The sequence below is a fragment of the Cupressus sempervirens genome, chromosome 5 (assembly GCF_028749045.1).
Source record: "Cupressus sempervirens isolate cs-2001-9-10 chromosome 5, ASM2874904v1, whole genome shotgun sequence".
Lineage (NCBI taxonomy): Eukaryota > Viridiplantae > Streptophyta > Pinopsida > Cupressales > Cupressaceae > Cupressus > Cupressus sempervirens.
Window position 1 is genome coordinate 657,074,352 of NC_143122.1, and position 15,112 is coordinate 657,089,463.

A 15,112-nucleotide genomic window follows, 5' to 3' on the forward strand; every position below is an offset into this window, starting at 1 on the left:
TGGAGTTCGAGAAGAGGGGGTCTACATCAAGCAACCTAAGGGGTTCAAGAATGAACTGGCCAAAAAACTAGGTGTGTAGACTAAGGAAACCCCTATATGGGTAGAAATAAACACTAAGAGCATGGTATGAGAGACAACACTCATACTTGATAAAAATTAGGTTTGCAAGAATAAGTGATCATTGCAAGCTATACATGAAGAAACAAATAGAAACAAGCCTACTAATTGGAAAAATATTCATGGATGATATTATCCTTAGTGGAGATAACAAGATAAGTGTGAAATTTTCATGATCGAAGAAATCAATTTTTCATCGAACTTCAAGCATACCAACTAAAAGGAGGAATTTTCTTTGTGTAAACAAGTATGTCAAAGAAATACTTAAAACATTTGGCATGGAGGATGCAAGACCAGTAAGCACTATGGAAGACACAAGATTGATAAGAAATCCAATGGAAATTAGTTGCAAATTATCAAAAGAGGATGACACTCGTAAAGTGAATGAGACACTATATTGATCAATGATTGGAAAATGTAGTATGTCATACATAGAAGACTAGACATAGAACAAGAAGTGGTGTTAGTGGCAAAATTCTTAGTCAACCCAACGGAATCACATATGGTAGGAATAAAGAGTCTTTATATATCTAAAGGGTACTAAAGAATGTGGATTATAGTATCCCCACAAAGGTACCTTTGAACTTAGCGGCTTTAAAATTTCTAATTAAGTAGAAAACATTCATGATAGAAAGAGCACAACTGGAGATGAATTCTTCCTTACAAAAAGACTAGTAGCCTAGACTAACAAGAAATAAAATTGCATATTGCATTTGACTATAGAAGAAAAATATGTAGTTGTAGCTATGAATTACACTCAAGTTTTTTGGATCAAACAACTACTTGAAGGAACTTGACAAAAAATGGAGGAACTGATAGTGATCAACTATGATAATAGAAGTGTTATCAATATATTAGAAACCATGGTCATGCACTCAAAGACCAAGCACATATCCATCAAGTGTCATTTTTTTAAGGTACAATTGTAAGAAAAAGAGGTCATGTTGGAGTATGCACCAACCAAGGAATAACTAGAAGAAATCTTCACTAAACCTCTTTAGAAATGATAGGTTTAACTATCTACTAGAAATATTAGGGGTCCTACCCCTATCTACCCTGAACTAAGCCAAGTTAGAAGGGCATTAATCCATGATGATGACATACAACTAGATCAAAGGGGATTGATGACAAATATGGTTCTACTCCATAGGGGGCGGTTAGGAAAGAAATAAGAAATGAAATATGGTCACCTTTGGCATTGTTGTCTAAGGAGGAGAATTTGAAAGATAGGAGAGATGGGTTGTAGAAGACTAAGCATGAAGAATGAACATGCATTATCTCAAGGGGAGACAGTGAAGGAAAGATACTAAGTAGAAAATGGAAGAAGTGTCAAAATTACTATATGTTTCCATCAATAACAAAGGGGGAGATTGTTATACCTAAAAGTATTAAAAACCAACTAGTAAGAACAATGCTAGACTTAGTCCTCAACAATTTTGTCATTATTGGAAACACAAGCAAGGAGATTTAACTAGTAGATTAGTATAACTAATAAAGACACACTAATCTATGACCCTAATTCAAAAGGGAAGGAAGCAAATATGACAAGTCAAGTGGAAATAATGCAGAACATAATCCAGCTAGACATAGCATGCCTAGTTCCCTAAGGGAATTCAATGTAAGTGAAAGAAAGACACATTTTTGAAACAAGAAATAGAGTAAAAAGATGACTCATCATAAACGACATAAATCAGGATACGTGATTGCCTAGTCATGAAGAAGGAAATATTGACAATTGGCTACATGTAGATATGTAAATGTTGTCATTAATGGAAACACATGATGTACATCCTTGTAGTAAGCCTCAAAAATAAAGATACTTAGCTTCTTGGTACTCAAAAAATTGTCTAAGTATGGAAATCATTTACAACAGAGCATTTTTTTGTGTATAAATTGTTTATACGATGTTATTCTTGAAAGAGAAGATATATGGAAATAGTATACATGTTGATGATGATGTGTATAATCTCAAACATTAGTATAGATAGTATGGAAGAAAGATATTTAAGATGTACAGAACATTAGAATGAATGGTAAATGAATTATTTTGCTTACAAAATAATTACATGACCATTTTGGGATGACATCCTAGATGTTTAATCTAAGTTGGGATAGTTTATACTAGTCTTAGCTGATCTAGCTGCAATATGTGAAAAGGCATGGTATTTATGTAAAGACATCTTGCAAGATTATTGTGAAGTAACATGTGAAAGTTATGAATGCAAAGTTTTGTATCATATGTAGAAGCAAATTTCAATAACCTAATTTTGTGATCTGAGATTGAGCTAACATAAGAGATCAATTGAAAGAAGGTAAAACATCCCTACTACTATAATTGAAGGAACTTTAATCACTTGTTTGGGTAGTGATATCCTCCTGTAATTAAATGTGCATGTTTGGGTAGTGACCTCTTCTTGCACGTATTGTACCAAAACTCTTAATAGGGTTGGAATCTCCTAATAGGGATTCAAAGTCTCCTAACAAGGACTCATATGTACTAAATTTTTTTATAAATCCTAACAAGATCCATCCTCTAACAAGTAACATTTATATTAGTACATCATCTAGTGGGTATCATCCCCATTGGAGTTTTCCCTTGGCTAAGGATTCCCTAGTTAACAAAATATGGTCTTATGAGTTCTCTCTATGTATGGTTATTTTTACTATTTAGAATTATGTGTTTACATTCTTATGCATGGTTCAAAGTAATTAATAATATCTAGTTGGTGACAAAAGTTTGTAGAATACAACTTCACCACCAACCCCCCCCCCCCCCCCCCCCCCCCCCCAGTATTCCTTATTTCTAATAGTTGGTATTAGAGCATAGTTATTTAGAAGAGGCTTAATAGCTTGAATAAGATACCTATGGATATGACATAGTTGATGAAGAACCTTGAAGAGGAACTTGAAGAAATTGATCTCTTTACTGAAGAAATAGATAAATTGTAAGATAGATATGAGATTGAAAAGTATGCATTGGACAACTAGAGGACAAGATTGAACATCACAAATCAAAGCCTGAATCTACTAAATTTGAAACTAGTGATGATGAATATTCAAAACTAAAGATAGAATACAAGATCTTGAAGCATGAATTGAAGATTGCCAATCTAAAGTTGAGTTTGAAGAATGATCCTAGCAAAGTTGAATCTAATTTTAAGGCTAAAAATTGATATCTTAGAGAAAATCTAGCTAAGAGGAAATCTGAATTTGAAATATTAAAAGCAAATCATGAAGAACTTCACAAGTACAACACTATTGTGAAAGGTGAACTAACTTGGATTAAGCTACAGCTTGAAAATCTTTATTCTAGTAGTGAAAAGCTTGATGATTCAATGTCAATACAATGACCTAACTATGATAAGACTGGTATTGGTTACCTATTTAACACATATATGAAGAAATTTGAAAGTGGATCAGATCTAAAAGAAAAAGATAAATCTAATGATAAGATTGAATCCAATCAATCTTCTAATAGACCTAAAGAAGCTAGACAAGACAAGGAAATTGAGAAATTGGATGAACCTAAGCAAGTGAAATCTCCTAAGAAAATTAGGTATGAATTTTAAGGTAAGTGTTTCTCATGTAATGATGTAGGCCATATGAAAAAAAACAATTTCAAATAAGTCATTTAATCATGTTACAAATTTTTATTGTCATAATTTTCATGGTATGGGTCATAAAGTAGTTAATTGTGAGAAGCCTACATATGATAATGATAAAAGGAATAGAAGAATGTCTAGAAATATTCACCCTACAAATAGAAGAAGATCTAATGAAAGGACATCAAGAGAAAGAAGTCCTTATAAAGAAAGAATGTAGATCATGTCTTATTCATATAACAACTTTGGACACATAGCCCAAAACTATTGAGCACTTATTGATCAACAGAATCCTAGAAGCAAAACCCCAGTATGCCAATTATGCAACAACTTTAGACATACAAAAAAGTACTATTGAATGCATACAAGAAACAATGGAATAAATTTTGAAAATGGCAGAAGGAAACATGAAAGGAACTTTGGAAACATAAGCAATAATGAAAGAAACTTCAAAAATGATAGAAGGAATCATGAAAGTAACTCTAAAACTAAAAGAGATAACAAAGATCAAAGAAATGCAGTCAGTGTACTTCGAGAAAAACCTAATGATACATTTCTAAAGGAATTAATTTTTAGATCTAAAGAAACATTAGATGATGTAGAGAAAGGAAGATTGAAGTTAGAAATCATGTTTGTTTCAACCAAGTTGAATTAATCTTGTTCACAACACCAAAATTTGAAACTTCATTTAGAAATTGAACTATGAGTAGCGAGGTTGAGAGAAGATGTATCTAGGTGAGTTTAGTTTGTAGCTAAGCTCGCTTGCAATTTGGAGCTTATCAGAGCTAGTTATGAAGGAAATAAGAGTTGCTATTATAATAGAGAAAGTTTATTCTCTGACAGAAGATGAAATCTATGTTTTCATAGCAAATTTTGTGGAGCAAATTTTTGTAGAGAATTTTCATGTTGAAGGAAGCTATGATTAACCTCAAGTAGCATTTGAAGATTGGACAGATGATTTTGAGCAGATATTTGATTTCTAAATGGAATTAACAGCTTTTTTCATTTATTAAAGTATGCAATTAATGTAAGTTGAATGAATAGAGTATGAACTTGATTATTCCCACATTGTGATTATCTCAAAATCTTAGAGCACTTAGAAGTGATTTGGAAAAGATATTTTGAGCAAAACCCTACTTTGGAAAAAAGGTGTTTGATCATTTTTTGCTCTGAATTTCTTCTATAAATTTCTATTTGGTGAAATCATTGATATGAAAGTAGTTCATAATGTTGAGGATGATGAGAGACCTAAGTTTAAGTTTACTCCTATGAAACCCTTAGAAGGAAAGCTTAATTCGGCTCTATCAACAACTCCCAACAACATAGTATATTTCAAATACGTAGGAAGTTATTTAACTAGTAAGTTATAAAATATTGGAAGTGAGTTTATGAACAAGGATATGAAATTTTTTCCAACCATGATATGACTATGAAGCCCAAATTTGAACATCTTAAGGATTTAAACTTATTTAGATACCATTTCTACTATGAACTTTGTAATGAAGAATTGACACAGATCATATTGAGAAAAAATCATAATGTGAAGTTTTTGATGGGAGACAATGTAGTTGACATTTCATCCAACCTTATTCATGAGTTTACTAGTCTTAGAAAACAAAGCAATGTACATATATTTGTGATAAATTAGTTAAGAAAAATGTTGAAAGTTATACTAAGGTAGTTTATAATGGTAAGACAATGGTGATCACCACCATCACACAAAATGATGTGAGATTCTAGAGCAGAATCATTGCATGCTCTATTTGTGCAACTTCTAAGGGTGATGAGTTGTCAGTAGGCTTTATCTATGCAACCTTCAAGATCTATGTTGAGAAAGAAAAAGTGAATTTGAGTGAGATTTTGAGAGTGCAACTAAGAATTTTTTATTCAAATTTTAGTCACTAATCAATCACATTTTCTTTCATGTACTTAAAAGATTTCCATTTCTATTAGTTACAGAGATTATGAGCACTAAGAGATGTACTATGGATAAGATAATAGATGTATGTAGAAGGCATCTTGTAGGTAAAATCTTGGATAGTAGAAACCTAATTATGAGAAAATTTCAAAATGAGATGAAATAAAGATTTAGAATTGTACCTATAATTGTTAATAGAATTAAGGATGAGATATGTTTTATGGTAGATACTAACCTAACATGTATTGAAGAAATTGAACCTCTAGAAACATTTCTTGATCCCTTAGTTTATTAATTGAGTGATGAAGTAGTTGTTGGTTACATTGATCTATTGTTGAACTCTAGAAAGGACCAAGCATCTTACAAATTTGGAACATATGAGGAGGTAACTCAATTAGCTTACTAGGCATCCTTGGAGAAAACATCTCATAAGAAGATTGAGACTATGATGATGAAAGCATTAACTGAGGCCAGTATCTCAAAAAGTGAACTGTAGGTAGTTAGGAAAACTATCTCCAGATTGTGTGATGTGTGTAATACCTCTATTAGTTGGGTAAGCATTAGGTGTATCTATTGCAGCAACTCTTATAGAGAAAAAGTATTCCATATGTTGTTGTATTAGCTGAGCAACCAAGTGAACCAAAAATAATGTCTGAACGGTTAGTAGAAGTTGAGACTCATAAGTCAAAGAGAGTTAAGCAACTAGCTACTAGACTTGAGAAAACAAAGAAAATATTGTTGAAAATTCAAGAGGAAGATGATGAGGAACAAGAAGTTAAAAAGCCAGAAAAGGTTATTGTTTCTAAGTAGTTTGTGGGTAAAATAAGGGAACCCTAGAAACCAAAGATAGAAAAGATTAACACAACCATTTCCAATAGAGGGAACTTTGTACAAATGAATAAGTTTTATGATTTATACAATGAAATTGAGAAATAATAGATTGATATCTTTACTATGAGATATATGATTCTTAACAATTTGAAACTCAAAGACATTGAAGACATTGTGAGTCAGAAAGTCTATGACAGACTTATAGCTAAGAAGGCACCAATTTTTGAGGAAGACAAAAAATTTATGAATCCATGATAAGGACTATATGCAAAAGTGATGATGAAGAAGAAGTCAAGAAACTAATGATCAAACTAGCACCTTATTTATGAAATAAGATGAGGTCATTTCTATTTATGGGAGGTAAGAAGAATATTGTAAGAAGTGAAATAGTTGTAGCCATCAACCAGATGATGTTTGAATCTAAAGCAACACCTACCATAGCAGATAAAACATTGGAAGTATTAATAAGTGGTGATACAATCTAGATTGATCAAACTAATATTACTATTAATATTGAAGATAAGCCTTTTAATAATCTTGAGTATCATTCTGAGGACATTCAAGATTAGTTAAAACTAATTGAATAAGAGAAAAGGTAGTTAAAAGAAGAAAGGAAGAAGATTGAAGAAGCCAAGGAAAAATTGCTTGAAAATGATAAGATACAATTAGAAGAAGAAATGAAGAGGATAAAAGAAGAAAAATAGAAGAAGCTACAAGAAGAAAAGAAAGAATAAGAAAGGAAACAAAAAGAGGAGAAGGAAGAAGAAGAGAGAAAAATAAGGGAGACAGTAGAGAAGAAAAAAAAGGATGATGAGAATAAAGCATCTAGCTCATCCACTCTTCTATCTCTTACTAACCTTACAGGTGATGATGATGATCAATATAATTTGATCTCATCTAAATGAACAAATTAATTAAGAAGAATAGGAAACTCAAGAGTATACAAAGAGCATTAATGGAGGTGACTAATAGATTGCACAACACTTTGGTAGCCAAGCATATAGAAGTAGATCCTTAACAAAGAGCCAAAGCAGTAGTAAAATTACTTGATGATGAGTTTACTAATATGTTGATTGTTGCAAAATCTAAGGCTCAAATTTCTCATGATGCTAATATTTTTAGCACTATTTGTCACATTATAAAGAATGATTTTATGAGTCTTCATACTTATATCAAGGAACTCTAAAGATGTCAACAAGATGGAAAGATATTGTACATAAAATGTACTTTATCTGATAGGTTGACTAAATTTTTGGACAATAAGATGGAAGGGAAGATGATTGAGCTAGAAGCTATGACAAGTTAGTTACAGTAACCCTCTAGCAGAGTTGATGATTTTGAAGGACAAGCTTCTAGTGCTCACACTAACATCAGGAAAATGGAACTTGAGAAAGAGAATATTTTGAAAAGAGTATCAAATTTTAGATAATCTATTGCTCTAAAACTATCAGCCATTGCGAGATAGATGGAGGAATGTGTCAAAGCAAAGGACATTTATTCCAATTTTATATACTCATACCTTAATACAATTGAGATTGCATCATATGCCTTATGTGTAATTCTCACTATTTCCAAAGTAGTCAAGGACACATGGGAGAAAGGTATGGAGAGTCTAAAGGAAAATTTGATGATTGTATAAAGATGATATCAGCCTAAGGCAGTGAGACAAAAAATCTGATAGTTTTTGACAGCAAATAGACATAACTTTTTGATAGTTTTTAGATATCTTGTCCTTTGTCATTGATGTCAAATGGGCAGAAGTTTTATGATAAAATTTTAAGTTATTCATTTTGTAGTCATGTCAAAAGGGGAAGCATTTGTAAGATGAAGCATTTGTAATAGATAGTGAGTATAGTAATGTTGTAAGTTTTGGTAAAGTTTTTGATACTTAGCCAATTTTCCTACTTTGTTTCCATTAATGCCAAAGGGGGAGATTTTTCAAATTGGATATATATAGATATGTAAATGTTTTCATTAATGGCAACACATGTTGTACATGCTTGTAGTAAACCTTAAAAATAAAGATACTTAGCTTTTTGGTACTCAGAAAATTGTCTAACTATGGAAATGGTTTATAGTAGAGTATTGTTTTGTATATAACTTGTTTATATAGTGTTATTCTTAAGAGATAAGATGTATGGGAATAGTATATATGTTGATGATCATGTGCATAACCCTAGACATTAGTATGGACAGTATGGAAGAAAGATATTAAGATGTACAAAACAACATAATGACAGGTAATGGAATTATTTTCCTTACAAAATAATTACTTAACCATTTAGGGATAGCATCCTAGATGTTTACTCTCAGTTGGGAAAGTTTATTTTGGTCTTAGACAACCTAGTTGCAATTTTTGAAAAGGCATGGTATTTATGCAAAAACATCTTGCGAGATTATTGTGAAGTAACATGCAAAATTTATAAATTCAAAGTTTTGTATAATATGCAAAAGCAAATTTTGATAACCTAATTTTGTGATCTGAGATCAAGTTAAGGTCAAAGATCAGCTCAAAGAAGGTACATCATCCATACTATTGTAATTCAAGGAACTTTAATTACTTATTTAGGCAGTGAGCTCTTCGTGCATACAGTGTACCACAAAGCTTAATAGGGTTGGAATCTCTTAACAAGGATTCAAAATCTCCAAATATGGATTCATATTTACTGAATGTGTTGATAGACTACTAACAGGGTCCATCCTCTAACAAGGAACATTTATATTAGTACATTATCCAGTTAGTATCATCCTCATTGGGGTTTCCCCTTGGCTAGGGTTTCCCTAGTTTAAAAAAATGGTGTTATAAGCTCTCTCTATACATGGTTACTTTTATTATTCAACATTAAATGTTTACTTTCTTATGCATGGTTCAAAGTAAATAATAATATCGACCTGGTGACAAAATTTTGTAGAATAATGATTCAACCCCTCAATATTCCCTATTTCTAATAGGAAAATAGTGAACTCAACATCAAATTTAATGGTCATGGAAGAAGTGATTTAGGAACAGTCAAAAGTATTCAAATTTGAGTTATTTCTAGAAAATACAAGTTACCAATGATGTAATGCCTTGCCGGAGATCCTTGGAAACAAGGATGAAATACAAGCCAAGAATTTTTTTTTTACAAGTATGAATGCACATGACAACATCATATAGGGATCACAATGATCGCAATGGAAGACTTCACCACAATCCCAAAAACCAACTAATCTCCAAATGCGACTACCAAACTGACACATACAAACAAAGCCAACAATGAAAGTGCACATGATGAGGGCTCAAGAAATGACCACTCATCAACAAAACACCAAGCTAAGGTAAAATGCAGAATCCTAAAATTTGGCTAAGCCTAAAATCTTGAAGCCCCGAAAATTGGCTAAGTCTAGATTTCTAAAGCCCTAAAATTTCCTAGAATCTTTATCTTATCTCTGAGAGGTCTGAAACCTATCTCAAAAGATTCATCACATATATTAAAATATATCTTAAGTATAAGGAATTAAATATTGGAACACACAAAAGGGATTGGAAAAAAATCAACTTGAATACAAAAAGAAACAACATAGGGTCAAAGAACACCAAAAAGGGTATCCAAAACAACTTTCAAAAAGTTCAGATCAAATTGAAAAGTGCCTGCTGCCAGCCCATGAAGGTTTTTACAAAACCCATGCAATACTTTAATACATCACTAAAAAGTATTGTGTGACATTTCTAAAGAAGGAGGGTGACACTTTCAAAGTTTCAGTGATACTTTTCTCAAGGGCATGCGATATTTTTAAGGTATCGTACGACATTTCTCCAAAGGAGGTGCAATACTTTCCAGTATCGCACAACATTTCTCCAAGAGGCATGTGATACCTTCTAGCATCGTACAACATAGTTTATATGGGCGTGCGATACATTTTTATGTTGTACCATGCTGATAAAATGTTGCCCATAGAAACAACATAGTTTCTATGGACATGCGATACATTTTTATGTTGTACCATGCTAATAAAATGTCGCCCATAGAAACACAAAAACACTAAGGAAAATAAAAAAGGGGAACAATAGAGAAATACTGAGTTCAAAAGCTCCACACCAGAGAGTACTGAATCCACATAAATTGAGGAGTGAACACTCGAGTGCATAATCAACAAGATACCAAGATCAAGAAAGAGATACAACTATCCATAAAAAACTATAGTAGAAAAGAATGTACTGAAATAAACATCACAGTGAACAAAAGCAACATCACAATATATCGAGATAATATCACAATAACAAAACAACCAAATTAAGTATATAGTTCCTCCCAACCGTCAATAGCGTCATAAGACCATCGTGGGTCCTAGCCATCCCCCATGCATAACATCCCAAGCCACTGATCAAATCAACAATACTATTGTAATAGGGACATCACTACTAAACATGCAAATAACCAAAAGCATAAGGAAAACTAACATACTAGTAGTAAACCATAAGATAATTCTAAAAAGTAGAGAACATCACCTGTCACAAGCTAATCATCATAATAATGAAATCTAAAATGCTAAGCCAAAGAGCAATATATAATCCAATACAACAATTCATATCTTGTAGACATATGCTAAACATCATAATATGGGAAATGTGTCAAATAAACTAACATCATCTAAACATGATATCCAAGCATTCCAATGAAAGAATAAATCACAAGAAAGCATACTCTGAAACCAAAAGCATCCAGTGAAAACATCCAACAACGATCACACTAGGATAAGAGACTAGCTCTATACACCAGTCCCTAACAATGGTGAAGGTAGCTATGCCTCCCAACCATGTGGAACCCATAGGTCCACACCCACCATGCTGATGGAGATAATGATCCAACCATAACCAAACATAAAGCACACCATCCAAGCCTAACACTCATGCCAGACAGTATGATGGCTGCAACCAAGAACCTAAGACAATGCAAAGAGTACATATCCTAGTCAGACACTCAATAGGCTACTAAGTAGGGGCTGACATCATGGAGAGTCGCTTGGCATCAAAAATCCTAAGCTTAGATCGTGTTTCCTCAAACATAAATGGGTGCTCACACATTGTGTCCTCAAACTTAATCGGGTGCTCACACATTTTATTATCTTAAGTTTTATTACCATTCACACATTTTATTTAGTTATCACTTATTTAAAACTTCATATCCTCCACCAACCCTATGGGACTAAGGTGACTAGGCTACGAGATAGAAGCCTCCTCCATATGCTACGCTACCCTACCCATGCTCATCCTATGAAAAGTGCCCATAGGCATTCATACTCCCATCCCAACCCCAATGATCATAACTTCTGAAAATACCATGAAAGATCAGATCTTGCAAGTCACCTAACAAATGTACACGCACGTACTCATGTGTGGTGCACCACCATCATGACAAAGATCGGGTCTCGCAAGTCACCTGACAAATGTACACTCACGTACTCATCTGTGGTGCACCACCATCATGAAGATCATAACACAAGGACAAGATGAGAACATAATGCAAAGAAAACACCCAACTAAAAGCAACACAAGAAGGATGGATTATAAAGAAATCCCAAAGCCAATAAAATCATACATCATGAAATCACTCAACCAGCCTCAATCCAAGAGTATAAATTCTACACAAATCCCAATAATGTAACAAGACCAAAAGTCATGAACTCACTTCACTGGCCTCAATTTGAGAGTATGGATTCTACATGAATCCTAGTGTCCATGAAACAAAAGCAAAGGTCTAAAGAAACCATAACAACAGGTATGAAAAACACTCAACGAAACACAAAGTTAGGAGTACAGATGCGAGATGCATCCTAATGCAACAAAAGTGCAATAGTGGTCTAACTGATATCCAAATGGGTCATCTAGGTCCATGACCCACATTGTGCCAAGGAAACCCAAAAAAACAATGCAGCATGCAAAACAAGGTAAAAATCCCAAAATTTTGAAAATCTTTGAAATTAAAACCCATTTGACCTTTGGGCACAAAAACTCCAAATATCCAAAAATAAATGGAATCGGACACCATATGCAAAAATGACCAGCATAATGGTGCAAAATCTCAAACCCTCATTCTGAAAAATAGGGAAATGTTCATACCCACCCAACTGGGTAGAACTAGCATACAGAAATGCAGGTGAACACTAGTTCTCAGCCTCCAAACAAATGACTGCCAAAAATAGAAGCATAAATAGAGAAAAAACAATAAAATGGGAAAGCCTTACCTCTTATTAAAAAGGGAAAAAAGAAAATCTGAAGTAGAAAATAAAATGCCCATAGAAGAAAATCGCAACAATCCAAGGTTTCCCCGAGCTAGATCCAACGAGCTCAACCTCGCAATGATCCCATGCCCATAGCTCTCACAATGAACAAAAAAATAAATCCTCCTGAAGAGGATTTTGGGTTTTACTCTCCAACTTTCTAATTCAAAAGTGAGAAGTGAGGAATTAAATTCCTTTTTGGATATTTATTCACTTTTCGAGTGAATAATTGATTAGGGCAAATAACCAACCAACCTAGTTAAACCCCGAATTGACCCAAACAAAAATAGGCTATTCCTATAAATAGGAATTCATCTATGGAAAAGCTGCCAAAAATTAAAATAAATCAATTAAAATCCTAAAAACCCAAAAACACAGAAATCTCCTTAACAACTTTCGCGACAATGCAAAACTTTAAATGCACAGACACGCTCACTAGTCAAATCACATAATGCAAATGTGTTCAGATTTAATAATCATTGAAAGGTTTAATTAACTAATTAAAATAAGGATATGTTGACCATACAATGACAACATTGGTAAAATATGAATGGTTGAATCACTAATTCCATGTGCCACTGCCAAAGATATAAATCCTGCACACTAAACAACTCGATCAAGTGCAATTGCATATAATAACATAGCTAAAGCAATAAATGCATTAAATCACCTAATTTAACCATTTATTTATTTATATTAAAATAATCTATTTACATCACTCACATTTGCATAAAGCATAACAATGCAGGAATGAAGTAAATAACCATAGCATTAAATCCATCACCTAACATAATCAGAGGTATGTCCAAATACCAGATAACTAGATATCATCATAAAACACACCTTCATCTCAAAATGGAATCATCATGTAATATGATTATTTGAATAGCATAGTAGTCTAATATCTATGATACTGAAATCAAAGTATAGCATCTTACCCTCAGGTCATCTCAAATGTAAAACATCACATAAGTAACAGATATCTCTCAGATCAAAATATAACAAGGTAAATGTCGTAGCACATAATCAAATAATCCAACCTGAAAAATCCATTTCTAATTACTTAAGCATTAAATAATGATTGTTTAAAGAATCAACAAAAAGGCTAATAGTCATAAACATGACTAATTACTGCTATAGGAGCCTAGTTTAGTGTAGCATGGTAAAAAGTACACAGTGCAATCTCTGCACACATCTCAAGGTAATCATGGAACAACCTCAAGATGCCACATCAATCTTGGTAACCACTGGCACAAACCTCAGTGAACCATAAATCATATCATAATCTCATAGATCAGTCAAAAGCATAATCAAAGCAACTGATACAAAATCATAAATCCAATCACCTCAATGGTGTAGTCCACTCATGGTCACAATCATGACCCATCAAAACAAAAGATCAACAAGGTTGCATCCATCAGGATGACTTATAGAAGTCAAATGGGAGAGGCACTACAAATGACACATGGCACCCATGACCTTTGTACGAATATGCAACAACCTAACAGAGGAAGTGCACTACTGCAATAGGGGATTGAGTTGGTAATATGGAGGGAATTCAAATTATGAATTCTATGGAAAAACATTTTAAGTGAAGTAGAAATAAAAATCATAAAATAAAATATAGGTCAAAGTGAGAAGGATAGATTATTAATTAACTTATCTTGAGAGCCAAAGTGAGCCAATTTAAAAGGGGAATCTCAAAAACAAGAAAAGAGTGTTCAAGGAAAGATAAATGCTTCAAGGTGACCATTACATGAATAAGATGAGAGAAATCCTCATCAAAATAAAATATTATTGTATGCACAAAGTGGAGAAATGACACAAGTGATCAAAGACTAAAGTTGTAGAGCCTAGAGAAGGAAGAGACAAGTTGTTGACTAGTCAAGAGATCCAACCCAGGATCTATATGAAGCTAAGTTTAGTATTTGAACTACTAGATAGTTTTCAATATTGTTTACTTAACTTTGCAACAAAAAATCTCATCAAGAGTGTAACTTAATAGGTTCTTTGTATATATCCCTTCACAAAGTAACACATTAACTTGTGCTTCTAAGTTCTCTAACTTGGTTTCTCCTAATAGAGAAAGATCCTAATAGATCTCATAAAACTTCTCTAACAAAGTGGCACCTTACAATGTCTTTCTAATCTTTTAACAAGGATAATCTCTTGACTAGATGCACTTCATAAGGGTGAAAAATTGTGAGCATTGACTAATGTACCATGGTTTTCACCCTAGCTAGTTTTCATGAGATAAACATTGTTTTATGTGTTTGTAATTTCATGTGATGTAATGTTTATTGACCCTAACCAATTAAGTTATTGGTTGCACTAACTCATAGATAGAAGACAACCAATATTGGGAGTGAAAAGTGAAAACCAA